We start from the raw sequence: 25841 nt of genomic DNA on the forward strand, positions 1-25841 counted from the left end.
TCAGAGATGCTGCTTTAAGGACTTCAAATTGGCCTAGTGGAGTTCGATGTCGTGTATTCAGAGACTTCTCAGATTTTGTTTGGCGGCCATCTACAGGTACAGCTCAATTTTCCCTATGACCTGTTTCTGTAAAATTTTCTCAATTCCGGCTGCAATATTCTATCAGTGATTAGTGATTGTTAATATCCGTATATTGATGTTTTCTTTATAATGTCTAGTAATTTTTTTGTGATGTTGAATTGTATTTAAATGTCATAGCCAGTAGTCTGTGCGACCCAGTCGGTCGAAGATGAATTAAATAAATAGACAAATAGACAATTTTAGAAAAATGTCAATTTCTAATATGTAAAATTATAGTACACAAAATTATCAAAATATTGTTTAACCAATATGTACCTCGAATGGATTACCTGCTTTGCTCTTGTCCACAGTTGATCACAGTTTATGTGTCTTGTGAGTGTAACAATGTTACAAGAGATACTAATATATGTATCGAAATTAAAATTTTTAAATGCGTTGGATCGACTACTTCTCGGGCTACGAAAGAGCTGAGAGTAAAAAAAAAAGATTGTATATAAGAGACGATATTTGGTATTCGAGCACTTTTAGCCGATCGCAATACCATGGGTGGCGAGAATTTGAAACACCCATATTTAACGGATCGCGAAACAGATCACATCGCTCCGATCCTAAAAATAGGCAGTATAGCTAATGGATTAGAGAAAAAAAATATTTGCTACTTTTAGATGTATGTTATTTTTAGATTGTATGTGTGTCCTTGGAACCCCGCGAGTTCGGGAAGGCCAAAATTTGAAGGCCATCTTATTTTGTCAAATTATCGTTCTTTCTCGATTCGAACGGCATAGTGAACGGACGTAGTCCCGAAGTTAGTGGAAGTTAATAGTTAGAGTATCGAGTGTTAGCCAATCGTTAGTCAAAATGTGAGTTGTACCTGTGAATGTCTAGAAACCAGAATTTAATGTTAATTGTAATTTCCCTTAGAAATCGAGAATATCTAGTGGTTGAGATCGTGATTGTAGGCCCAAGTGAGCCAAGTCTTTAGAGCAAACCAAGTGAGTTGTGAATGTAAAAATCTCATTGTGTACCCTAATTGTTCCATGTTCGTTGTTAGATTGAAAAAGCTCGTTCATTCCATATCCTCTTGAAATATATTTAAGCGGAAATCGCTCGAGGTCAAGGTAATTGAAGTCAGAACAAAATTTGTTAACCAATAGGACCTAATTTGTGCTAATTTATTCTCACTTGAAGGACCAAATATCCTTCAAGTGAAGGTGTTTCGTCCGGGTAGGTGTAGGGAGTTACGCACGCCGCGTGACTTCTGGGCAGGTCCGAAGACCCGACCGCTTGTAGCTGGTCTCGTGGCGGGTTAGTGATCCAGCCCCAGTGCATCTACGGGCCATCGGAAGTTGCCACTACTTCCGGGGTGATAATCGGTCGCCAATTGCCGGTTCCACTTCATTGTTGGCCTCGAAGCGACACTCGCGATTGAAATCAGCGGGCCCGCCATCGACAAGCAAAGCCGTGTACACGTGTGGTTCTAGACGGCAAGCCATCGTAGCCAAGGCACGAACCACTGACAGCACAGGAGCAACAGGTCGATCGTCATCGGCCAATCGCAGCAGAAAAAAAAACAGGTCAGAACATTCCTTTAGGCACTTTAACAAATTAAATCTAGTATTTCGACCCGAAGAATAAGCGGGAATACTTCAGAGCTAGAATAATAAATTGTTTAAATAGAGGGACACTAGTACGGTAGCTACCGGGAAACGAATTCAGTGGAAGTTATTTTTAATCACTGAGTGTCGATAAAGCAGAACCCCGACAATAGGTTGTGCAAGTCTAACCCATTCAAGACCAAAATAAAAATTTAAACGAAAACTCATGACTGTCGATAGAGGAGAGAAGTTTTGATAATTTGAGTTCGTTTTGCGTAAATTAATTTTCACAGTGGTTCCCCTTTTGATTATCCCGTCTAAATTTAAGATTTGGAGCTAGTGGTGTGGAGCGAATCGTCGGTTCGGTGGTAATTTTTATTTTGAAGAACTCGCCTTGAGAGTCTCGCCGGGTACACAAATCTCGCCTCTTCGCATGCAAGTGGAACTTGAAGCTTGCTTGGCGCTTAAGCGAAGGGGTTAATCCAACCGATTCGGGTTCGAATCTAGTCGCCCGTTACATGAGGTAACAGCCTACAAAGAGGGTCAGTGTGTCTCAGTCACCATCCGATACTGACAAAGGATGGATGTGTTCCCCAATACACGGTCCTTCGTGCGGCGTCTTCTGGTGGCTAGACGGAGTTTTTGGTTTGGGGGGATGGGGAATCGAACCCATGACCTTCCGCTTACGGAGCGAAAGCGTAACATCAAGGCTACGGATCCCCCCAGCAGAAGTTTTCTCGTTTAATTTTGTATGGGGAAAGGCATCTAACTTCAAATTTCTCGGTAATGAAAGCATTAATCGAAAAAATATTTGGTAGGCGTAATGACTATTATCATCACGTACAAACGGAACCAAATATTTTTTCGAAAATAGTTCCTAATTTTGAGAAATAATTCGTTTGATGCTTTTCGCCATACAAATATTTTTCGCTTTACCTTTTAGCGATTTTTCGGGCATAGACACTAGCGTTATGCGTTACTATATGGCGAGTAGCGAATAGGGGCATGCATATTTCCCATTAAGGAGTTTCAAAAATATGTATAAACAAAGATTTGAACTACATACACCCCATCCTGTGTGATTTGAAGAGTGACCCCAAACTATATCTTGGGAGTGTATGAAGTTATAAACAGTAAATTTCGTATATTAAACAACTTTTTCTTGGTTCATATTCCTTGCTATTAAATTTACATTTAAAAATTTACTTATATGTCTAAAAACCACAAATAATCATAGCTTTTCAAAATGTTAATCATGCCTCATAGTGATCAGGTTAAAAGTTTTGTAGCGTTTGAACTATCGTGGTAGTTCAACATCTTCTAAATTAAGTTAATAAACTTTTGCCCCACATACTTTACTTTCTTTGAACTATTGTTCCACCGGTGGAACAAAAGTTCATTTACGGCTCACAACTATAAAATTATCATAACATCGTTCGCAGAATACCGTTTTCACTACATGAGCTTCTAATAATTTCCATTGCTAACCAGAAAACTCAAAATCCCAGCGTGTGACTCCAGGCAGTCATCAATCATATTTCGCGTAACAGAATTAGGCTGAGCATGAAACTGCCCCCTGCAATCATCATTGGGTCGAATAATAAATTACCCTCACGTCATCATTTTTCCCCGGTGGGCTCTTTCCAGCCCATACGCACATGGAAGCGATAGCCGAAAGCATGCAATCCGAATTTTTATTTTCGACGTGAAACTAATGGCTGAAAAATTGAGGCAATTATTTGCGGATATAAACGGGTTTATGCACGTCCATTCTAAATCCTGACGGGTTTGTTAGTTTAGTTAGCGTTGCAGCAGTGCGAAGAATATGATTGAAATAGTATCACTCAACGGAAGACAGCACCACGAGGAGCAAGCGCCAAGGCCATATTGTATATTCAGTTCACGCTACACATGGGATGCTTTTATGCTTTAAGGGTATGCATTTTTTCAGGCCAATACGAAACGAAACGATACAAGGAAAGTCTAGCCTTGTTTATGGCAAAACGGAGTAAAATATGAAAATATTTTGTTAAACATTATTCATACTCCGAAAATACGAAGTTTTTAAAAACAAAATTTTGATTTTGTTTCGCGGAGTGTATTTTATTAATATTATTAGCATTGATTTCAGAGCAAATTTTGTCACAACTTCAAGTGAAAATTTAGTAAACAAAATTCAAAAACAGTTTTTGTTAACGTAGGGAAAGTGTACCAGTTTTGACCATAGTGGTTCCCTATTTGGCTAAATGTGAAATTTTGCTAGTTTTCACATTTTAAATCTTTGTGAATGCTTTAACATCAAGATATATCTTAAATCTAACTACTACAACACACACAATTTTAAAATTTGAAAACGATAAAGTTAGCACGTATGGCGAAATAGAGAACCACTATATCCATAACTGGTACACCTACCCTACCTACAAAATAAGATTCATTGCCTTTCGAATAATCTATAGAGACTTCCAATTAGACGTGCAACTCTGCGCTTATATGGACAACACGCTTTTGTATGTTTTTAAGTAGCGAAACAAATTTTTGCAAGGGAGTATCCTTTTTATTTTTATCTAGAAAAAACTTAATAAATATACATTTATAAACTAACTCATATTACATTATAATGTCAAAAAATGATAGTGATAAGGCTAAGCTTTCAAAACTAAAAAAAATTGTTTTTATACACTACATCATTGATATTTTTTAAATTTAATTTCTCGCTTGCAATCCTGCTCGATCTATCGCGAAATTCTGTTTTATTTCGTTTTGTTCGGTTACAGCAATGTTTCTTCAATCTGATGAAACGGAACGAAATCTTAAAACTAGCCTCATTAGAATCCGTGAAATTCTGCGGTATTTCGTTTGAGACGCCATTTGACGGAATCAAAAGAAATATCGCATACCCTTGTGATGCTTACGGGTACCATCCAACAACGGGAGGGATTGATATGACGAGGGTACTCAATCTGGAAGTAAACCACAAAATCCTCTGTAAAAATTGAATGAATCCGTAACAATTGCAACAATAAGTTCAAAGCAAACAGGAAAGGGTGTGACGGCACCCTAGTCTAGTCGTTCGAAAGTTGAAAGGAATCGAGCCGACAAAGATGAACCGAGTAGGGTGAAGAGAAATCAATTCTGGTGAGAGATAAGCTGGAAAGATTGCTACCAGCACATCGTTCCCAGACACGATGATGGCGAGATTTTATTTGATTTTCAAATTTATGTGCTGCGTCATTAAGATAATTGGATCAAATAAATCACGAATTTTGTTCACAGACACTTGGTGACAATAAGGAAACTCAGCTATTATGAGGCTTACCGTTGCAGAGGGATTGATAAACGTGGCATATTATTTCGATGTACTTCTCGCAATCAAAAAAACTTTTTTTTTTAAGATTTCTTAACCCATTCAATTTGTGAATAAGATAAGTGAAGAACATTTTTTGGTACACACATTTTCTTTTATCCTTCAATGTTATATATAATTTGAATAAGTATTATAATATTCGTCAAAATGGTAATAGTTTTAAAACAAATTAAGATATTCAACTCCTCCAAATATGAAAAATTGCGCAAAACGTGAGGTTTGGAACATTTTTGAGCAATCATTAATTTATTGTAAATAGAATTCAAACGACAAAGAGTAGTGTTTGATCCTTTGCTCGCGTTGCTTGCTCCTGCGGGGGCGGGTGATGTGAGCAGGATCAATCGTGTTGCGCGTCGCTCGCGCGGATGAATAAATAGTGGCGTTATTCGCGGATAGGGTTAGTAGTGTTTGATCCTTTGCTCGCGTTGCTTGCTCCTGCGGGGGCGGGTGATGTGAGCAGGATCAATCGTGTTGCGCGTCGCTCGCGCGGCATGAATAAATAGTGGCGTGATTCGCGGATAGGGTCAGTAGTGTTTGATCCTTTGCTCGCGTTGCTTGCTCCTGCGGGGCGGGTGATGTGAGCAGGATCAATCGTGTTGCGCGTCGCTCGCGCGGCATGAATAAATAGTGGCGTGATTCGCGGATAGGGTCAGTAGTGTTTGATCCTGTGCTCGCGTTGCTTGCTCCTGCGGGGGCGGGTGATGTGAGCAGGATCAATCGTGTTGCGCGTCGCTCGCGCGGCATGAATAAATAGTGGCGTGATTCGCGGATAGGGTCAGTAGTGTTTGATCCTTTGCTCGCGTTGCTTGCTCCTGCGGGGGCGGGTGATGTGAGCAGGATCAATCGTGTTGCGCGTCGCTCGCGCGGCATGAATAAATAGTGGCGTGATTCGCGGATAGGGTTAGTAGTGTTTGATCCTTTGCTCGCGTTGCTTGCTCCTGCGGGGGCGGGTGATGTGAGCAGGATCAATCGTGTTGCGCGTCGCTCGCGCGGCATGAATAAACAGTGGCGTTAAACGGGTTAGGCGTGAATGTATCATGGATCGCATCACCAATCGCTGGTGACTCCCAGATCTTTACCTTATCCCACTAACCCAATATCCTTTCCATGACAACTGTGGAGATGCAGAAGATTCTTCGGTCTCTAGTAACAACGGTTGTCTAGCTAACATTCCTTCCCTTCCCCGATGACCGTAAGGACGTGGCCGGCGCCGTTATTGACTTTTAAAATTTGAGCTCTCGATTTGTGCACATTGAAGAATGGTTAGCTAATCCCAAGCCCCATTCATTGATTCCCTGTGCAACTTCGATTGCTCTAGTCAATCACGGAGTAGCAACTACGAATTGTACGGTCATATATGCTCATGCTCATGCTCATGCTCATGTAAATAGAATTCAAACGACAAAAAAAAAAAGAAAAAGGTCGGTTAAGTTGAATATTATGCTTACTTCTTGAAGCGTTAATGAAGAATATCTTAACTTCAACATAAGCTTCCAGAAAACGCGTTATTTGTAAATTCGTCGACTGTGTTTCGAATTCAAATAACATAAAATTATGTTTATTCTTCTTGAAATAACGTCCTCACTGGGACAGAGCATGCTTCTCAGCTTAGTGTTCAATGAGCACTTCCACAGTTAATAACTGATAGCTTTCTTTACCAAAGTTGCCACTTCATGTAGACTTTATGCCTAGGAAGTCAAGGAAATTCAAATTTTGTAAATATCCTGGACCGACCGGGAATCGACCTCAGACACCTTCAGCATGGCTTTGCTTTGTAGCCGCGGATTCTAACCACTCTACTAAAGAAGGCCTCTTGTCAATTATTCATAACAAATCAGATATTGTATGCTTAAGAATAAAGAGGTTATACAATAATTTCTCGATTTTATCACGGACCCAAAAAATTTTGGCGTGATATACCGAAGCGTGATATAATGAAAATGTATTTTTCTGCCATATAATTTTCATCAACATTTGAGTTTTGTATTGCAGAAATAAAGCTAATGAAATGAAAAGCACGTAAGGCATGGGCCAAATGAATATATGTTGATTGTTTGGGGTTGTGTTTCAATGTAAAATGTATGAATTCCATATAATTATTGTGGCGTGATAAAATCGAACAGAAAACCGTGCTAAAATCGAGAGTGAAATAATGAAGCGTTATTAAAACGAACAGTGATAAAATCGAGAAACTACTGTAGTAAGTTTGTTGTATACACATTAGGAAATTTTACACAAGAAACTCTTAAGTACACATTTGTTTTTTTTTTTCATTTTTATTCAGGGATTTTCTGCCGTAGGCAGGTTCATCCCCGATCCGGTAAACAGAACGAGCCAGATGGGCTCGTCTGGAAAACATCTACAAAGTATTTTGGCTTAAATCTAGGATCTTCACAGAGTTACTTGCCAGAGTTTATCACTGGGACAATTAAAAGAATAAAACAAAAATCACACGACAACACATGAGGATAACTAAGGGACTATCACACATGGTTTAAAACAAAGAACAAACAGAATCCGAGGAACTCAAACTAACATATAGTGGGGTAACTAAAGCGTTAGATCCGGTTGCCTAAAGTTCAAATCTTAAAATATAATCCAGCGCCTTTGATAAAGGATATCAAAGATGCTATCGAGGATAGGTCGTCTTGAAGGGCGTCTCGGATGCTGCCTGGAATTCCGTGCAGCTGTTTCAAATATTCGTACAGCGGGAATACGCAAATTACGTGCTCGACAGTGTTGTTTGTACTGCAAACCTCGCAGACCCGGTGGAAGGGTGTCACCCCTAGGTTGTAGGAGACTCTTGTATGACCAGTTCTTAACCTGGAGATTAATTTTTGGTCCTTCATTGATTTGAGGTCCGTCCATGCATCAACGCTTTCCTTCGTTTTTCGTAGGAAGGCTCCTCGTGAGTTAGTACACTCGGCGCACTGTTGATTTTACCCAACGTCGAATATCGGCCAGCGTAACCGTTGTGGTATGCTGGCGGCTGGAGTAGCCGGATCCAGCGATGCTATTCCCCGGAATGCCACAGTGCCCTGGAACCCACATGATGGTGACATCGGGTGATACATGTCTGATTATTCCCTGAATTCACGGATGACGGGGAGCCTCAGATTGAAGCGTTACAACTGGCTGAGTCGGTTATTATGATGATCGGACGAGTGGTTGGTTCAGTAGCGGCAAAGAAAATATCAGCGGTTTCGGCGGAAAAAATCGAACATTGTCCGGGAAGACTGAGTCTTACCGCAAGTTCATCGTCCGCGATACCTATTCCAACCCCTTGAACTGAGAGAAAGCTATCGGTATAATGCCGCTGATGTGCTGCATAGTCTGTCCGCAAGACCTCAGCGATGGATTGTCGCAACCGCGTTGACGAGTCTCCTGCCCTAAAGTTGTCATTTATTATACTGTTGAATTTGAGTGATGAGTGGTGCCAGTCACGCTCGCCGTACCAATGGACCTTGGCGACTGGGGGGAGTTTCGTGCCTGCTATGCTGTCGAACAGATTGTCGGCCTCTTCTAGGAGGCAGATTCTAGCATTATCAGCAGTCTTCTCTGCGAAGGCGGCCGCCTTCATGCAAAGCGTCGCAGTAATTAAGTAACGGAAAGGCAGAAGGTCGGCTTCTGCGCAGGTTGCATCGGCCGGGGTAGATGGGAGAAGACCTAAAACTATTCGCACGTAGCGGTTATAGATGGGAGACAGTGTGTCAATCAGACTGTTCATCGTCAAGAATGTGGTTTCCAGACCGTAGAAAAGCCGACTATCAATTAGAGCTGCAGCGACACGGAACCAAATAGCTCGATTATTGCTGCGGTGTGGATTTGAGAGAGATTTTATTAAATTCAAGCGGCTAAGACAGTTGGATCTGACTGCTTCACAGTGGGGTTTGAATAATAGGCTGTGGTCGAATGTAACCCCAAGGATTTTTGCTGTTTTACGAAGAGGGATGGCTTGGTTGTTGATTACGATCGGGGGCCCACTGACCCTATGCCCGGATGGACATATGTGGCATCGGATACTTTTAGATGCTGACATGGTGAAGCCTACGGAGGCAGCCCATTTGGCCACTCGAAAGACAGCTGCTTGTGCTTTTCTGCGTGTAGCTACGATTGTTGGTCCAGATACTACGATGACTATATCGTCCGCATAGACGAAAATCTGCACTCCGGTGGGCAGATCATCGAATACCCCGTCCATCATAACTAGAAATGGGGTTACCGATATGACGGTATGACAGACGGTGAGATTCGAGTAATACGGACACACATTTTGACGGCGCACATGTTGGAATCCTCGTCCGATGAGGTTTACGGTGGCGATGACGAAGGGCGCTTCTACGTGTGGCATTGGCTGATTTTCTTTAGTAATCTCGTACAAATCTTACGTTGGCGCACCGATTCCTGCAGAACAAATTCTGGAAGCGCGAGTCAATCTATAAATCTTGAGCTATTTCACAATCCGGACGCTGGATTTTCAGCAGCTTGATGATCAAGAGCTCTGTGGCACTGTAGGCTATATAAAATGATGGCTAGGGATGTATAAGATGAGCATTATGCTGTTATTGCATCCCGATGACACTGCAGCAGCCAGCATTGCCAACCTTTCCAGATTTGTCTGGAATATTCCAGATTATTGAGGCCCTATATTACAAAAATATGAAAGGTCTAGATAAAAATTCAAATGATTCTGTAAGGTTTTGTAAATAATTTGTAGGGTTCTTCAAATACGACATAAGCAATCCAGATTTTTCCAGACATATTTTCAAAATCTCCCAGATTTTTGAAAAACTGACTTGGCAGCACTGGCAGTAGCGTCATCGGGGTCCATCGTCATCGATGTCTGTGCCTGAAAAGCTCGCCCGATCAGAGCAAGCCGACCTTTTGCCTGCTGAAATGCGATCCAAGCGGAGAGTGAAAAGCAAATGACGTTAACTCTAGCATCCCTATTTAAAGTTTTGCTTGAAATCAACGTTCTCTTTTAAAACAGTTATTAAACTATTTGGACAGGTATGTAGGATTCTATAAGTAAACGACATGAACCTTTGATGCTTTGTCTTTCGATTGAAGCGCTAATCAAGGAATTTCGTTTGAAATATTGCATGCCAACGTAACGTTCTTGGTTTCGAAATTCTAATTTCACTCCTGTATAGAGAAGAAACACGTAGTCCTACGTCAAAAATACACCAAAACAAAAAGTTTTCTAGCGAAAAAACTATGCCCCGAACTTCTTGGTGACTTCAGCGCATTTGTTCATTAGATGACAAGGAACAACTGCGCTGAAGACATCAAGATATTTAGGCGCATAGCTTTTCGGCCAGATAACTTTGTGCATTCTTTTGGCAAAATTCAACCTATCTGTACTTTTTGAAACGAAAGTTTTTGCAAAACTTTTTCAACAGTTATCAAAAATTGTTGTTATTTGTAGTTCGTTACAGAAAAAAAAAAATAATCGATTGAGAAACGGCAGAAATCTGAAGTTGACCATTTTATATGGGGTAACGGCTTTGGTGCATTGGGGGTCAAACAATTTTAAACAACTATACAATAACTGCATGGGTTTTAGGAAGCTTTATCGCTTCATGGCCCACTAGAAATTTTTTTTTTTTTGAATTTATTAATATATGAGTTCTTTAAGCTGAGGATGTAGACAATTACCATTTAAAACTGTTAATTTTATGAAGTAGGCCTCTTGTTTATGATTTATCTATTTCATTTAAAAACGAAATCGTAATGGGAATATAAAATCCACATTCGCATTTGATGAGAGCTGGAAGAGAACCTGAATAGTTGATCTATAAAACCCTAAATAAAGTTATTCAAAGTCAAACATCACTTTCAAACCTATACCAGTTTACTGAAGGTTAAGCTACTAAAAACTACTAAAAATGTTGTACCAATCCTTACTACTATAGGCTGTTCCAGGAAGTATAGGCACAAGTTTGATAACGAGAATATGTTTTAAAAACAAATAAATCTGTGTTGTTTTTTCATAAGCGCTTATCTGCATTCATCGATTTCTCTTCATCGTTGATCTCTTTGTGTTATTGCAGAAAACTGATTCTCTTTTCGTAGCATATCTTTGTGCTGTAGGATGAAGAATCGCTATATCTTGCTTCATTAACAAGAAATATTACAGATTACTCTAATTAACGAAGTTATTAACGAAAGAGCAGATCGATGAAAAGAAATCGCTCATGTCAGTTAGGGTCCTATTGAAGTAACAGTACAGAAATATGTTTATATTTTTGTATTTTCTCTGATGCATTTCAAATGCTGCCTTTGGTGTTTTTTGTTTTAACTTTAATAGTAATGAATGTTTTTATCAAAATCAAAATAATAGTACATTATATCTATTATTATAAAATGTTCAACAATAATTTTTGTTTATATTTTTTTTTGCTCTGCTAGAAAACATTTGACAAAATGGTAAAATTCTAAAAAAAATCTAGGTTTTCTCTCCACAAAAGACAATTTTACGAAATCATAGCTTTTCAGGTACTTTCAATATGAATAAAAACATTTTTTGCAGGCCTAATTATTTCAAATATCTATACTTATTGCTTAAGTAATCTACTTTTGGCACCAGTACTTTCCCACGTATTTGTTATTCATAGCTGTTGGTTTAAAATGAGGTACAAATGCATAATGCGACATTTTTCGTTATTTTCGCTTCTTTCGCATGAACAAAACATGTTGATCTAACTTTTTTGAATTGAACATCTTTTCGGCTATTGAGATAATGAATAAAGTGGAGCACAATAGTTTTTTCTGCAAGCAGAGAAGGAAAGGCGCTTTTCTTGCACTTCAACTCACTCCAAGGTGCAGGAAGGCAAAGTAAGTTTTTATTTCATGGCCATTTTGAACAGAAAACGTCATAAATTTGAAACCCATACACTCACTTTTGAGTTTAATCGCTAAAAATGATATATAGTTATTATCCCTCGCTCTACGGCGGACGCTTTGCCATAATGGTTTTATTTTAATTTATATTTTTACTCCAGTATCATGTTTTATGGTGCTAGTTTTTCCTCCGAATGCTGAAAATCGTTTGCTGTTGCAATAAACGACAGATTTTTTATACGCTGTGAAATAAAATATTTATTACGATGATAAATAGATAAACCTTATGGAAAGGCAGCACCAGAATGGGTATCTGTGCCGCGCCCTTTTTTTTCCTACCACTCTTCGCGATGATGAAGCGGCAAGTAGTGGTTGCAACGAAAATTTACAATCTCTGAAATACGATACATGAGTAAGGTAACAAAGCCCACCCTGCCTGGCGAATCGAATTGTAGTAGGTAACCACCTACCGTCACACAGTGGTGCTGGTAATTGACCAAAATTCGACAAATAATTACATTGATTTTCACTCATAACTCATTGCCATTTGAATGCGCCATAAGGCTATCGAATACCATCACCGAGATAGTGACTTATGATGTAAATAGTTATAGTGACGACTTTCTTCGGAAGGGAAGTAAAGCTGATGGTCCCGAGATGAACTAGCCTAGGGTTAAGAATTTCAGTGCGCATCGTACCTTCGTGCTGTGCGTACACGAATTCTCTCTGCTCTTGGAAGTTTTCTTAAAAACTACCTAAAGCAATAAAACAGTACTTTTCAGTGCTACAAAAACAGTACTTTTCAGTGCTACTAAAACAGTACTTTTCAGTACTATTTTTTCTACTATTGATCCCTTTACGATCCTTGTTTGGACCCGTGCCTTCGATTTTTCGTTGGACCCGTTGGCGAAAGCTAGCGGTGGTAATCCTTCTTGGATGATACCTACTTGGGCAGTGACCGGTCATCAGGCCAGTTATTACCCTAAGATTTCCTTTATTAAGATTCAGTATAGCCCGGGCTTTAGCTAGACTGGGTTTTATGAATCTTTTCGCTTGCTTGGATGTATCCGTGGCGTTCCAATTGGATTCTACCATGGACATTTCCCAATTTTTCAGTTTCATCCTGAGAGTGCACTCAGGAATACCACAGAACGGTTCAGGGCCGACAAAGCTCGAAGCTGCACCCTGTCTTGCTAGATTGTCGGCGATTTCATTCCCCTTAGAGTGTCCATTTCCCGGCCATTTTGCTTGTCCCGGGATTCGGGACAAACATTTATGCTTGTCCCGGGAAATCCCGGGATCCCGGGATTTATCAAATTTTCAATAAAACTAGCGATTCGATTGAAATTTGTGCTTATTTAAAAATACAATTTTTTTCAATGAAATAAACAAATAATGAAATTTTTCAAAATAATATGTTAATTATAGCAAATCACATTTCAGATAAGACTTTCTTATTCTGATGAAGTAACCGGACAAAAATCAAAACTAAGCTAGACTAATAACGGGTTTTCTATGTTTTTTTTTTTCAAATTCTCTATAACACCTATGTATGGACGTATGATAAAACTTAAGTCATAATTTTAAAGCAATTTGCTTCAAACATTTGAAAGGACATAAAGACTTTAGAACAAAAGAAACGATTAAAGATCATTGAAGGTATTGTAGATCACGCTAAAAGTTATTTACTGAAAATTATTGACTGCAGTTTACTGCCGTGAATCGCAAGTCAGTCCCATCTGCATTTTGGTCAAAATTGATTTGATACCAGTTTTCATCATATCTTCTAATGATCTTTCAGCTGCATTAACGAGAAATCACATTTTGTTCAGTAAAATTAAGAAAACACACGAAATTGAATTGTCCTATAATGAAAAGCAAACGCATGTCAGTTCCACTGCAGATTTTCGCATCGTGTAACACAAAAATGAATCGTTATTTGGTCATCTTTATATTTTTCTTGGGAAGGTAACAGAGTAAAAACCAAATTATGAAAGTTTCATTGAGATCGAAACATGTTCCTATCTTCTGGAAGTTTTTGAATATTTGTATGGAAAACGAGATTAAAATGGTTAATGATTATCTCATCTTAGGCTTATAACATCGACTAATATTGAAAAGAAAAGCATTTAAACTTTGCAACTCCACAAATAAAAATATGTGTTTGTTACTTGATAAATTGATCTCTTCATGAAAATAGTTACTCGTTTATTCTCTTTTTAATTATGCTTTTCTACTTTTATTGATAGTGAGGAAAAATGTCATTGTTTTTCATTAAAATTTAATGGTTTTCATCAAATTCTACGCACATTTCGGGAATCCCGGGATTCCCGGGATGTCGGAAATAAAATCCCGGGAAACGGGAAATCCCGAAATTTGTCATATCTCGGGATTTTTTGTCCCGGGATGTCCCGGGATGGACACTCTAATTCCCCTCAATTCCACAATGGCCGGGCACCCAGTACAATGTAACTTCGTTCCTACTGGCTAATTGCTTCAAAGAAAGAATGCATTCCCACACTAACTTTGATCTACATGTGAATGCCTTTAGAGCATTCAAAGCTGCTTGACTGTCTGAGAAAATACAGATCTTTGCAAACCTATAGTTTCTTTTGAGACAAACATTTGTACAGTCAATGATGGCTTGTATTTTAGCTTGGAACACAGTGGGACTGCGCCCCATAGCGATTACCTTGCTGATACCAGGGCCGAAAACTCCAGCTCCGGTATTGTCGCCCATCTTTGACCCGTCGGTATAAAACACAATAGAACCCGCACGTAAACTTGGCCCACCAGAATCCCAAGTATAGCGGCTTGGTTTTTTTTTTTTTTTTTTTTTTTTTTTTTTTTTTTTTTTTTTTTTTTTTTTTCCTTCTAAGCAATGGGGGGATAATCTGCTCAACAGACTCCGGACCGAGGTCCGGGAGTGTGGGGTTGGGGACCATTTACTACGTACAAGCAGTAAACAGGACTACACCCCCGACCCACTAAACCATTTCCATTGCCGCCAAACCCTTCGTCTCTCCGGGACCACCAAGAAGGCATTGCTTCGGAGAGGGGCTATTGCACATCGCATCCTCCAGGTTAGCTGCGTAGCCATGCAGCAACGAACATCGATGACACGCTTATGGGGGTCCACCAAGGTAGCATGCTGGCGCATTGCCAGCTTCCCGGGTGGTCCTCACCTCCCGTTGTCCGCTGAAGGCGGGCAGGGTCGACCACTAAGCCCGCGCCCAGCTGCACCGCAGGTATCAAGAACTGATACTGCGGGCTTCGCAATTTGACCTACTGAAGGCTCAGGCCCTATCAGCTAGCACGAGCTGGGATTGCTGACGAAGGGGCCTCCACCTGCCCCGAACAACCAGAGGCTCGTATCCACCCAGTAGGCCGGCGCCACGACAGCAGCGCTACCAGGATGTTCTCCCCGCGGCCACTTAATCGCTGTAAGGGTCGATTTCGACCGTAGGGCACCGGTATGACCTACGTAGCCGACTGCGAACCCTTGGACCACCTGTTGATTAGCGTCTGCACTAGTCACTCCTCGAGTCCACACGCCACCTCCTTTGGAGTTCCGAGACGATGTGGGTGATAGCCGATGAAACGGCATTCCAGCCAAACTCGTCTGCACACATCCTCTGGACCAAATTGTCCGGAGTCGTGTCCCGACCGCATGTGGCAAACATGCGGTCACGCATTGTGCGGAAACGCGGGCACACGAACAAAACGTGTTCCGCCGTTTCCTCTAAACCTGCACAAACTGGACATTCGGGAGAACCCGCATGACCGAAACGGTGTAGATATTGTCTAAAGCATCCATGACCCGAAAGGACCTGTGTTAGGTGGAATGTTAGTTCCCCATGGCGCCTATTGACCCAGATATCTAACCTCGGAATCAACCTGTGAGTCCACACTCCCTTGGTGGAACTGTCCCACGCACGCTGCCATTTGACCATGGAGGCCAGTCTGGCAGTCCTGCGTATGCCTCTTGTGCCGCGCATTTCGAAGCACTCTATGTCTTCCATGATAAGGATACCAATAGGCATCATACCGGTGATGACACAAAGTGCATCGTGTGACACGGTACGGTACGCGCTCGCAACCCTCAGGCACATTAGCCTATAAGTACTCTCTAGCTTGCTACGGTAGCTATCGGTACTCAAAGCCGTGCCCCAAGCCGGGCCACCATACCTCAGTATGGACGAGGCGACACTGGCCAGAAGCTTACGCTTGCTGGCGTACACCGCAGAGCTATTGGACATCATCCGGGACAGTGCCACAATAGCTGTGGAGGCTCTCTTGCAGGCATAATCGACATGGCTACCGAAGGTAAGCTTGTCGTCGATCATCACCCCCAAGTGTTTGACGGAGCGCTTCGAAGTGATTGTGCAGTCGCCTACACTGATCACCGCTTGCTGCGCCGACTTTCGGTTGTTGACAACAACAGCCTCCGTTTTGTGGTGAGCCAATTCCAGTTTCCTGGAGCTCATCCACTCCTCCACAATTGCGATCGAGTGGGCTGCAGTCAATTCCACTTCTTCGATCGATTCACCGTAGACCTCCAGCGTAATATCGTCGGCAAAGCCAACGATGACCACACCCGCCGGGAATTTCAATCTCAACACCTCGTCGTACATGACATTCCATAACACCGGACCCAGGATGGAACCTTGCGGGACTCCTGAGGTTATGTGAAAGCACTTCCGACCCACCTCTGTGTCATAGACTAATACCCGATTCTGGAAGTAACTTCCGAGAATCTTGTACAGGTACTCGGGTATCCCCAGACGCAGGAGCGCATCAGCAATAGCCGCCCAACTGGCACTATTAAATGCATTCCTTACATCCAGAGTCACTACTGCGCAGTAGCGAATACCCCTCCTCTTACGCTGGAGTGCTATCTCAGCGGTTTTCTTAACCGCCAGAATAGCGTCTACAGTGGACCTCCCTTTCCGGAAGCCGAACTGGTTGCCTGAGAGACCATTTACACCCTCGGTGTACCTCGACAGTCTGTTGAGGATGATCTTCTCGAGCACTTTCCCCACCGTGTCAATCAAGCAAATTGGTCTATACGCCGACGGGTCACCGGGTAGTTTCCCCGCCTTTGGCAATAGTACCAGGCTCTGCCTCTTCCACGCATCTGGAAATACTCCCTCGTCCAGGCATATCTGCATAGCAGATCTGAACATACCGGGAGCCTCCAAGATTGCGACTTTGAGGGCCAGGTTTGGAACTCCGTCCGGGCCTGGTGCCTTCCCCATGCTTAGGGATTTTGCAATCCCTACAAGTTCCTCATCAGTTACTCTATCCTCATCACCAGCCCCAATCCCCGGCTGTCCTACAAAAGGAGGCCATGGGCTAGGGTTGTGGCGCGGGAAGAGCCCCTCGATGATCCCCTCCAGCATCTGTGGAGACTGCTCCGTAGGAGCAATTGCACCTCTTGTCTTCGCCATTACGATCCTGTAGGCATCACCCCACGGGTTCGCGTTGGCACTCTGACAGAGTCCCTCGAAGCAGGCCTTTTTGCTTGCCCTTATCTCAGACTTCAGCGCGACTTTGGCAGCGGTGAACACCGCCCGTCGTTCTTCACGCTCCTGCTCGGTACGTGCTCGCTGCATCCGTCTCCTGGCCCGTAGGCAGGCACGGCGCAGGTTCGCAATAGCTTGAGTCCACCAGTATGTCGGTGGTCTCCCATTCCTAGGGTGGACTTTTCTAGGCATGGTCGCATCGCATGCACGCGTAAGCACCGCTACCAGTTCGTCCCCGCTTAGGCCGAGTAGGTTACGCTCACGGCGGAGCGCCTCCCTAAGTACTTCATCATTGAAGTACGATGTCTTCCACCTACGAGGGCTTGGCCTTGACCTAGCCGCTTCCTCAACCCGCTGCCTGCTGTTGTTGTAGTCGATACTGTAGCGAACCGCCAGGTGGTCGCTGTGAGTGTAGCCATCGTCTACCCTCCAGTTCGAACTACTCGTTAGGCCAGGACTACAAAAAGTAACGTCGATAATCGACTCCGCTCCGTTACGGCTGAAGGTACTTTTGGCACCAACATTAGCCAGATCGACATCTAGCACGGCCAGTGCCTCTAGCAGGATTTGACCTCGCTGATTCGTGTTACGGCTTCCCCATTCCACGGCCCAGGCATTGAAGTCGCCCGCTATTACAACTGGCCTTCGCCCTGTCAGCGCGGTCGTCATGCAGTCCAGCATCTGCGTGAACCGCTCGGTCGACCAACTCGGAGGCGCATAGCAGCTACAGAAGAGGACCCCGTTTACTTTGGCGATCACGAAGCCCTCGTAGGTAGTAGACACCAACTGCTGGACAGGGTATTTACCCGTTGTCCATATCGCCGCCATTTTTCCGGATCCATCCACGACCCAGTTGCCGTTGCCGGCGGGTACTCGGTATGGGTCCGATATGATGGCGATGTCCGTCCCCCACTCAGCAACTGACTGGTACAGCAGTTGCTGAGCTGCGTCACAGTGGTTCAGGTTCAGCTGCGTTACCTGCACTGTGATTTTTCGTTGATGGCTCGTTTGAAGGTCGGGCACCTTGAGCCTCCCGTTGGGTGATTGTTGTTCACGGACTTGCCGGAACAAATCAAGCACTTGGGAGGGTTCTTGCAGCCTAGTGCCTTATGACCTTCCTCACCACAACGCCTGCACAACTTAGTCCTATCAGGGCCTTTACAGCCCCAGGACTTGTGTCCAGGTTCCCTGCACCTAAAGCAGATCACTGGTTGCTCATGTATGTTCAGTGAACATACTGACCAACCAACCTTGATCTTACCTACCTTAGCGGACTTATTTGCGTCTGCCACAGGTAGGTGTACTAAGGCCACCTGAGTACCTGCCGGACCTTTCCGTAGCTGAACGGCGGTGGTGGGCACCTGCACTTCGCACTGTTGCCGCAGTGCCGTGACGAGCTCTTCTGCGTTAGTGATCTCGTCAAGGTTCATCACCTTCAGAGTCACTGACTGCGTCAGAGCCCTCACTTCAACACCAGCGCCAAGGACCTCTTCCGCCAAACTTTTGTAGGCGGCGCCCTTGCGCTCCTTGTCGCGCTTGAGCTCGAGGATCATTTCACCTGTACGAGTGCGTCTTACACTGCGTACGTCGGCTCCTAGATCCGCAAGCTTCGCGTCACTGCGCATCGCCTTCAGGACTTCCGAGTACTTGGACTCTTCCGTCTTGATGATGATCGCATCACCCTTTTCGCGCTTGGCACCTACCCTCCTACCTTTCTTAGGTCTGGTATCCCTGCGCTCCTGATTCTCCTGTTTCTTCTTCTTCTTCTTCCTCACTACGGTTGTCCAGGGGGCGTCCCCCCCCTGCTCCGCCCTGACCTGTGGTGATGGAGGACCTCTCAAAGGTCGCAACCCCCTGTTCCCATCACTCCGTGAGGGGCCAGCCTTTTCGGGCCCACCCTTCTCGGCTTTCCGGGACGCCTGGCTGGGGTCCGATTTTCCGGCACTTCTGCCGGTTTTCGGGGTCAGTATCCGCCTGGCCTTACGAGCGCCGCCGGGTAGCTCCTCCCCTGACGGCTGCCTCGCGCGCTTCTGCGATTGCTTGCTGTAAGCATTCGCTTCCACGCTTTTGGGGCTGCCCGCGAAAACGAAGGGTTCCGTCTGGGTAGACTTCGGCACCTTCAGTTCCACGGGTTCTGCCGCAGCCACAGTCACCATGGGTTCAACATGGTTCTGCTTGGCCGCCAACATTGACTTACGAAGTCTAAGCAAGGCCTGCTTGAGGTCCTTGCTGATGTTAGACTTCGAGGACGCAAAGTCAATTATGGAGTCGAGCTGCTGTGCAGCCACTTCCATCGCAGAGAGCCCATCTCTACTTTTATTGATGGCCCTCATCAACCACGCTCCATCCATAACTTCACCCGATGCGTTAGCCGGGGATGAAATATGGGTTCCAGCACTGGCACTACGTGCACTGCTGCCTCCTCCTGCTTCTACTCTCCTCAACGGAGATCTAGCTAGCCCACTTCTTGCGAAGGGGTTCGCTTCCCTACTACTGCAACTACCTGCACTACCACTACTAATCTGATTATTATTTGAATTTGTACTCATTTTGGATCCCACGAGTAGCACGGGAAAAGAGGTCAACCACGCCAGAGCCCTGCATTAACGCGGTAAGGGACAAATACTGTGAGGGGTGCCCAGGTGCCCCACAGGCTCCGTTAATGGCCGAACATCTTTTTCACCCCTTCGACCATTCATTCCTCAGCACGGTTTTTCGCATCACACCTTGAATTGGGGTTACCCCGTTTGGTGGACTCTTACCACCGGAACGGGTTGTCCGGCTTGGTTTAACCACTTTAAAGGGAACATCATAGTTGGTCTTCGTCGTCATCCAGTCTTCTATTGTTTTGTTATCTGAATTCAAATTGAATTCCTTGATGATTTTCATGTGACCAATCAAATCACCATCTAGTATTTTATTATAACGAATAAACTGCAAGGCATTTTTTGCAGCTTGCAGTTTAATGAATTGATGCAAAGGCAGTATATTAAGAAGGGCATCCAAGGCAACCGATGGTGTACTTTTCATTGCCCCTGTCATTGATATACAAGCAAGTCTCTGCAACTTAGCCAGCTTCTTCTGAGCGGTTACCTCATTTGTCTTGGGCCACCATACCAGTGAAGCATAACTAATTTTTGGTCGGACTATTGCTGAATAAATCCAGTTTACCATATTAGGTCGTAGTCCCCAAGTTTTTCCTAGGGCTTTATTGCAGACCCATAGGGCATTAGTACCCTTACTTATGACCTTGCTCAGATGAGAGTTCCAGTTCAATTTCTTATCCAAAGTAACACCAAGGTGTTTAACTTCTTCCGAAAATTGAATTTGAACTCCATTCAAAGAAGGCTGTATAAGCTTTACCTTTTTCCTTCTGGTAAAAGGCACGATAGTAGTTTTTGAAGGGTTTACGTTTAACCCCTCTTTTCTACACCATTTGAGAGTAATGTTTAACGCAGTTTGCAACCGATCGGAAATCGTGTTATCAAACTTTCCACGAACTAAGATGGCCACATCGTCGGCATATCCAATTACCTCAAAACCTTGATCTATTAAATTTCTAAGGAGTTCGTCTACTACAAGAGACCACAGTAAGGGCGATAACACTCCTCCTTGAGGACATCCCTTCGTAGATCTTATAGATATTTGCGCACCTCCTAGATCAGCATAAATTGTGCGACCCTTGAGCATGGTCATAACCCATTCGATAACACTTTTATCCAAGCCCCTTGCTTCCATGGCTGAACTCATAGAGCTATAGGATGCATTATCGAATGCTCCTTCAATATCGAGAAAAGCAACCACGGCTATTTCTTTGGCTTCAAGAGATTTCTCGATTTTATTTACCAGCGACTGCAGCGCCGTAATGGTAGATTTACCTGATTGATACGCAAATTGGTATTTACAAAGAGGCATTTCTATTAAACTTGTTGACTTGATGAAGTCATCAATTATTTTTTCCATTGTCTTTAAAAGAACAGAGGAAAGGCTTATAGGTCTAAAGGCTTTGGGAGTTGTTTTATCCTTCCTTCCAGCTTTTGGAATGAAGACAACTCGAACCTTTTGCCACGCTTTTGGAATATATGAAAGCGCAACACTTGCTTTGAATATTTTGGTTAAGAGCGGACAAAGCGTCTCTTTTCCTTGTTGCAGTAAGGCTGGGAAAATATCATCTTTCCCGGCAGATTTGAAAGGCTGAAAAGAACTCAATGCCCATTCGACCCTCGAAGGCGTGAAGATTTCACAAGCTTTCTGATAGGCATTTATCGACCATACATGTCTTGCCTCTTCTGAGACCTGTTCTTCATCCGAATATGGGATCGATTCAGGGAAATGGGTTCTCATCATTACTTCCAGTGTTTCAGAAGAGTCAACAGTATAACTGCCGTCTTCGTTTTTAAGGCAACCTAGACCATTTGAATGGTCTTTTGAAAGGACTTTGTGCAGCCTTGCAGCTGCAGGAGCGTTGTTGATGGTTTCACATACCCGTCTCCAGTCCTTACGTTTGGCGTGCCTTAGTTCTCTGTTGTATTCTGTTAGGGCTTTTTTGTATTCAACCCAATCTAAAGTGATCTTTGCTCTATTGAACAACCGCCTGGATTTCTTCCTCAATCCTGCCAGCTTGTCATTCCACCAAGGCACATCCCTGTTAGATGACCTTTGTTGAATAGGACAGCTAGCATGATAAGATGAGACCATTTGGTCAATGATCCCATCAGAGGCATTTTCCAGTTGTGAAACAGTCGTGAACTGTTCACCGTTATACGAATTCTTTTTCGTTAAATGAAAACGATAGAGATCCCAATTGGTTTTCTTCGGGTTTCTATAGCTTTCTGTTATTTCTGATCCAGCTTTAAAATCGAACCGGATTTGTTTATGATCTGACAATGATTCTTCATCCAGTTCACAATCTTCTCCGATAACAAGTCGCTACAGATCGTGAGATCAAGAACCTCTTGTCGGATAGAGTTTACAAAAGTAGGAGAATCACCTCTATTACATATGTCTATGTTGTTAGACGACATGTAGTTTAAAAGATCTTCTCCTCTTTTATTAATATCGGTGCTGCTCCAAATTGTATGATGGGCATTTGCATCGCACCCTATTATAAATTGGGCATTAATTTTCTTACAGTAGTTGACAAAATGAACGACAGAGCATGGAGGCACATCTTCAACATCTCTAGGAAAGTAAGCAGAAGCAATACATACCTCCGTTTTCCCACGGATAGTTGGCACCTCTACTTTGATCGCAACAATGTCTCTACGGATAAATTCTGTGATTGGGACAAATTTTGTATCCCTATTTACAAGAATAGCCGTCCGTGGTTTGGACTGAGTTTCGTCGTACAAAACTCTACAACTGCTCGAAGGGCAACCAAGTACCCTTCCATTATTTACCCAGGGCTCTTGAATTAGTCCCACATTGATATTTTCCTTGGTGAACCTTCTGCTGAGCACTGCTGATGCGCCCTTTGCATGATGAAGGTTCACCTGGATAATTTTGATTCGATTCATATTACATTAACATGCTCCCACTCGTATCAAGCCTCTGATTTGAGGCTAAATATGAGTAGCCGATTATTTCGGAGAAGTACAAGGTCAACTGCGCCATTGCTCCGGGTAGCACAGTAAGGGCATAATACTGTGGAGGGTGCCCTGGTACTCCACAGGCACCGTTTACGCACAGTGGTTTACGGTTAGGTTTCTTTTGACCCCCCTAACCATTCATTCCTAGGCACGGTATGCTTTTAGCCGCATGACACCATGAATTAGGGGCCACCTGTATGATGGACTTATACCACCGGAACAGGCAATCCGTAGTGTTATTTCTAGCCTTGTTGCAATCTGCTACCGACACTACACGGCTATCTAGGCTATTCGAATATAGAAGCTGATATTGAGGATCAACTTCCATTGAGGCCGAATAGCCGGTATCATCTTAAAATATAGGAAAAATACAATCCTCTGAGTGTCGTTTTTGTCAAGCTGAAGACGAAACTGCTGAGCATTTACTCTGCAACTGCGGAGCATTGCTTAATCAAAGAACGTTAACATTTGGAAAAGGGTTATTAGAGCCCTTGGAAATTTGGCAAGGTAGTCCTAATAGGGTAATAGACTTTATAAAACGAGTTGTGCCCAGTTGGGACAGTGTGACACATCAACCAATGTCTATCACATCTCAATTGTGAAAGGATATTTGATGAGCACCAAATAAAATATGGGTCATACCACAATATTCCTAAATAATGGAAGCAGTGGTTAAAAGGCTCTACAGATGAGGGAAAAAAAAATCCTTCTTGGACACCGTCTTGGGAAAAAACCTTTCGAAGGTCACGTCTTCTTTCGTTTATTAATTAAACATGGTATCAACAACAAACAAAAGGAAGGGTGAATCTCTGAATTCACTACTTCCTTCCAAAAAAGTGGGTTTTAAAACTGTCACTACACGTGGCAAGAATGGAAGAAAGGACGCTTCCCCGGAATGCGAACTTTCTTCCAAGGGTGAAATGAATAATTGTATCGAAATGAGCAATCAGTTCGATGCTCTAGACAAATTTTCCGAACACCAAATCGAAGCAGCCTCTAGCCCAGGCTCTTTGATTCAAGTGAGGAAGCAAAGAGTGCCGCCTATCGTGGTCAGTTGTTCCGAATTTGGGGGATTTAGGCAGGAGATCTTGAACTCCATTAGGGGAATCAAGGTTTCCTTCCAAATCGTAAAGAAAGGAGACTGTCGCGTTTTGCCGGAAACTCTTAAAGATCGTGAGCTTCTTCTCAAACATCTTGAAGAGAAGAAGCACAAATTTTTTACTTATGACGACAAAACTGAACGTTTGTTCAAAGTTGTCTTGAAAGGTCTCTCAAGTGACTATAAATCACCTGAAGAGATCAAAAATGGAATAAATGATTTACTTGGATTTTCCCCAGTCCAAGTAATCATTATGAAAAAGAGAACCCAATCTGGCATTGTTCGGAAAGGGCTTTCTCAAGAAATTTATTTAGTTCACTTTAACAAAAAAGAACTAAATAATATTAAAGCTTTAGAAAAAGCAAAACTTTTGTTTGATGTCCGTGTGACATGGGAACATTTCCAGAAACCTGGAGGAAATTACCAGAACCCCACTCAGTGCCGTCGGTGTCAAAAGTGGGGTCATGGTAAAAAAAATTGTCGCCTGGATGCTAAATGCATGATTTGCGGAGGTTCTTCTCACGCCAAAGACGTCTGTCCAGTGAAGGAAGATACCACCAAATTCATATGTTGTAATTGCGGGGCTAACCATAAGTCCAATTTTTGGAATTGTCCTTCACGCAAAAAGGTCATTGAGGCTCGTGCCAGGCAGATGAAAGATAATATCCGTTACGATAACGGTCGTTTCCGGAATTTGCCTGGTAGAGTATCGAACAATGCTCATTTTTCAGTTAACGATCGCTTGATCATGAATCATACCCATCAGGAAGATCATAATCATGCTCATTCACAAACTAATTTTAATCCGTCGGGTAGCCGTTCGAATCTTTCTATTTCGAATGTATCTACCCACGGTAAATCCTTTGCCGATATCGTAGCAGGAAATTCGATCTCCTCCCCTGTCCGATCCATGGGTACCCATTCTACTTGTTTCAAATCAAATGGAAAAAACCCTACCGCCACAGGTAACTCCGCTTCTTCGTCTACCGGAAATTCCAATGGGAAATCACATGACATGTCTGCCTCTGATTTTAATTTTCTAACTGAACAATTGAATCTAATGATTGATGCAATGTTCAAAGCCACCACTATGACTGAAGCAGTCCAAGTAGGTGTAAAATTTACAAATCAAATAGTTATTGGATTACGTTTTTCTAATGGATCCAAATAATAATTTAAATATTTTAAATTGGAATGCTCGTTCTCTGAATGGTAAAGAGGACGAGCTGTTTAATTTTCTTACGGTTAATAACGTGCATATAGCAGTTATTACCGAAACGTATTTAAAACCTGGATCTAAACTCAAAAGAGATCCTAACTTTTTTGTTTATCGTAATGATCGACTTGATGGGGCATGTGGGGGAGTTGCAATCATCATTCATAGGCGTATAAAACATCAACTGTTTTCATCATTTGAAACTAAAGTTTTTGAAACTTTAGGTGTTTCTGTTGAAACACAGTTTGGTAAATATACTTTCATAGCTGCCTATTTGCCTTTTCAATGCTCTGGGCAGCAAGTTAATTTTCTCCAAACTGACTTGCGTAAATTGACTCGCAATAAGTCAAAATTTTTTGTCATTGGTGACTTTAATGCCAAACATCGGTCATGGAATAATTCTCAAAGTAATTCCAACGGCAGAATTTTATTTGATGAGTGCTCTTCAGGATATTTCTCAATTCAATACCCTGATAGCCCCACATGTTTTTCCTCTTCTAGAAATGTAGCCAACTGATTACTCATGC

This window comes from Aedes aegypti, chromosome 2, assembly GCF_002204515.2.
Source record: "Aedes aegypti strain LVP_AGWG chromosome 2, AaegL5.0 Primary Assembly, whole genome shotgun sequence".
NCBI lineage: Eukaryota > Metazoa > Arthropoda > Insecta > Diptera > Culicidae > Aedes > Aedes aegypti.